Source organism: Notamacropus eugenii, chromosome 6 (genome assembly GCF_028372415.1).
Source record: "Notamacropus eugenii isolate mMacEug1 chromosome 6, mMacEug1.pri_v2, whole genome shotgun sequence".
Lineage (NCBI taxonomy): Eukaryota > Metazoa > Chordata > Mammalia > Diprotodontia > Macropodidae > Notamacropus > Notamacropus eugenii.
Genome location: NC_092877.1, coordinates 334,591,120 through 334,594,651, shown reverse-complemented (window position 1 = coordinate 334,594,651; position 3,532 = coordinate 334,591,120). Strand labels below are relative to the sequence as shown.

General features: G+C 37.1%; 1 pseudogene; it reads right to left on the bottom strand.

Moving 5' to 3' along the window:
* Positions 1-294: 294 nt before the first annotated feature.
* LOC140512399 (pleiotropic regulator 1 pseudogene) lies at positions 295-1,791 on the bottom strand (annotated as a pseudogene).
* Between the last annotated feature and the right edge of the window lie 1,741 nt (positions 1,792-3,532).

Sequence of the window (3,532 nt, the reverse complement as noted above, 5' to 3'; positions counted from 1 at the left end):
TTCTATTGTTTTGATATCTCATGGAGTCATTAGTTTCTGGTTGCCAAATTCCAATTTCTAAAGAATTATTTTCTTCAATGAGCTTTTGTATCTCTTTTTCCATTTAGCCTATTGTGCTTTTTATGTAGCTCTTTTCTTCGGTGAATTTTTGTATCTTTTTTACCATTAAGCCATTTTTTTAAGGAAAAAGAAGTTTATTGTAAAATGTGATGAAGCAGTAATGAATTCTGTTGAGTTTTGCTTCATAATCCTATATAAAGTACAATGTGACCGAACGAACTTATAAAAGCCAAATTACAACGATTCAATTCTTCCCTTGACCATTTCTGGTTTCTCACTGACTTGATGAGTTTCTTCATCCCTGAGATGAACTGAACCATCTTTTCTGTATACCTTAATGGTTTTATCAACTTCTACAGTGAGCAAATGACTTCCAGATGAGTCAAAAGCATATGCAAATATTCCTGATTCTCTGTCCAAAGATCCAGATTGCACAGCTGCATGTGCTCTTTGGAAATTGTATACAGTTCTCCAGTCCCAAAGATGGATAGTGCCATTATCTGCTCCACACACCAACACTCCATCTGAATTCACAGCTAATGTATTAATTATAGAATCATGACCAGAGAGATTTTGAAGGAAGTTTCCATTGGAGAATCTCCACTGTTTAATATTATTTGGAGAACCAGATGCAAATGTGTAATGTCTTGGATGCAAAACCACTGCTCCACTGATTTTTTTTTTTTTTTTGTGATTTGTTAATATGGCTTGTGTTTTTTCAGACACCAAGTCCCATAATCTTATGGTTGTGTCATGGCTTCCTATAAAGATCTGTGTTTCTGAAGCTTGATACTTTACTATAGCCACTATATTTGTAAGCCCCACGCATATGTGTATACTGGCTCCTGTCCTCAAGTACCAAGTCCTTGCAGTTGAATCCCTGCTACAAGTTACCATCATATCAATTGTTGGGAGAAAATCCAAACCATACACTGCAATTAGATGCCTATGATAATATCTGATAATCTTATTGTATTCAAGATCCCAGCACTTTACCTGCTTGTCTTCACCACAAGAGAAGGGATATGGACTCCTTACCATCATCCCTCTTACACTATTTATATGTCCAATCAATGATTTATCTGCCATTAGCTACATCTTTAAAACAAACCACTGATTGCCAGGTTCTACCAAGACATTGACTCTAGCCTGGATGTCCACTGATGACTCTGTATAGTTTCCATGATGGATTCCACTGTGGTTTAGCTATAATAAGAACTTTTTTGGTTATCACTGCAATATTCTTGGTGCCATCAGCTTCCAGTTGTAGCTAACCCAGGTGCTTGTTGGTACACTACACCAATGAAAGGAGGGTTTACATCCAGTCTGGATTGTGAAGGAGATAGGGCCACAGCTAAAGACTGTGTGGCAGCTTCTCTAGGAAGTCTTTGAATCTGAGCATCTTCAGTCAAAATCACATGAGAACCTGGTGAGTATGGACATTCAACCAGTCACTAGTTATTCAAGCTCTTGTCCTTGATCAACAGGATACAAGTTCTGACCCCCTGACTCCACTGCACTCAGAGTCTTTCTTTCTAAGAATTTCTTTCACAATAGACACATGCAACACAGGACCATACTCTTTAGGAAATTTAGCAGAATCTTTAGCTTGTGACTCTCTTCATCTAACTCTAGCAGCTTTGAATGATCAGCCATAAGCATGTCATGGATCCTCTTCAATGATCTGAACACAAGGGTGTGCACAGAATGCTTCTGTATCTCCTCCACCATGATGCTGAGAATTTCTGAGGTTACACCTTGGACATGCTGCTAGGATGCTTTAAGGACACGAGGCAGCTGCATGTAGAATAAGACTCTAAATAGAGACTTTTCAAGTTGAGCCAGTCTGGCCTTTTAGACTACTTTTCCTCCTGAGCTTCTCCTCACTTTCTCATTTCATAATGAAGGTGTGAATTCCATCTGCATTGAGTGGCAAAGCAGAAAAATCCCTTAGTCCCCCCTCACCAATCTCCACCTCTCATTACTTCCTTACTCTCTCTACTTAGCACTTCCTTTAATTAACATTTAATTCTCAAACCCTTTGGAATGCATGAAAAAGTTGACACCCAGAAACTATGAAGAGAGGAGTTTATACCCTGGATACTGCCCAGGCCAGTCTCCAAAGCAAAAGGATAAGGGACTTAGAGCAACAAAGGCACCAGTCTTCTTTGTAGTGAAGAGAGCTTACTTGCCAGATGGCCCAGGGGAAATCACTCAACTTTGCTTTGCCTCAATTTCCTCCATTTTAAAATGGGGATAACAACAGAAAGTATTTTTAGTAGGTTATTATGAAGATCTAATGAGGTCATGCCTTTAAAGTGTGTGAGCCTTCTTATGTTTCTCTTGAATCTAGTAGGTCAAATTTTCCATTCAAAAATTCCATTCAAATTAGCAGTTCCATTCAGGCTAACATACAGCCTTGCTTGGTAATTTATTTTTGATTGTAAACCTAGTTCCTTTGTTCATCTGATATATTTTTCTATGACTTTTGGTTTCTTAATGTAGAAAGTGCTAAATCTTATGCTATCCTCAGTGTAGCTCTACAGTATTTGTATCTAGTTCCTTGTAATATTTTCTGCTTGACCTTGAAGTCTCAAAACTTAGCTATGATGTCCCTTGAGTTTTTCTCATGTTATCTTTTTCAGGTGATGAATGATGACATTTCTATTTCTATTTTATCCTCTTGTTCTAAAACTTCAGGGCAATGTTTCTTAATAATCTCTTCATATCTAGACTTTTTTTTTAAATCAAAACTTTCAGGTAGTTCAACAATTTTTATGTTGTCTTTCCTCAATCTGTTATCCAGGTCAGTTGTTTTTCTGATGAAATGTTTTGCACTATCTTGTATTTTTTTCATTTTTTTGATTTTGTTTTGTTATTTCTTGGTGTCTTAGGAAATCATTAGCTTCCTTGCCCAATTCTAACTTTTAAGGAATCATTTTCTTCTATAAATTTTTTGATCTCTTTTTCAAATTGGTTGACTTATTTTCATAATCTTTTTGCACTACTTTAAATTTTTCCTCAATATCTCTCATTTGATTTTTACAGTTCTTTGATAGTTCTTCCAAAAAACTCTTTCTGAGCTTGTGACAAGTTTATGTTTTTCTCTGAAGCTTTACTAGTAGCTATTTTGACTTCATTATCTTCTGAGTTTCCTGGTTTTTTTCCACCATGGCTATTGATGATCAGTTTTTTTCACTCTTTTTCTTACTCATTTTAAAGGGCTTATTTGTTGGCTGTTAACTTTATGTTAGAGTCTGGCTTTAGTCCTCAGGTACAGGGGATAATGTCTCAGCCTTCAGGGGTTTTTTGCTGTTGTTTTCTGAGCTCTATATAGGGTCTTGACCTCAGATACTACTCTCTGCTTCTCAGTCACAACCAGGACCCCCGGAAATGCTGCCGTCACAAATACCATTACTTCATGTGATCCCTTCAGAGGATACAAGCTTCATCCCACTTCTCTGCCCCAGAG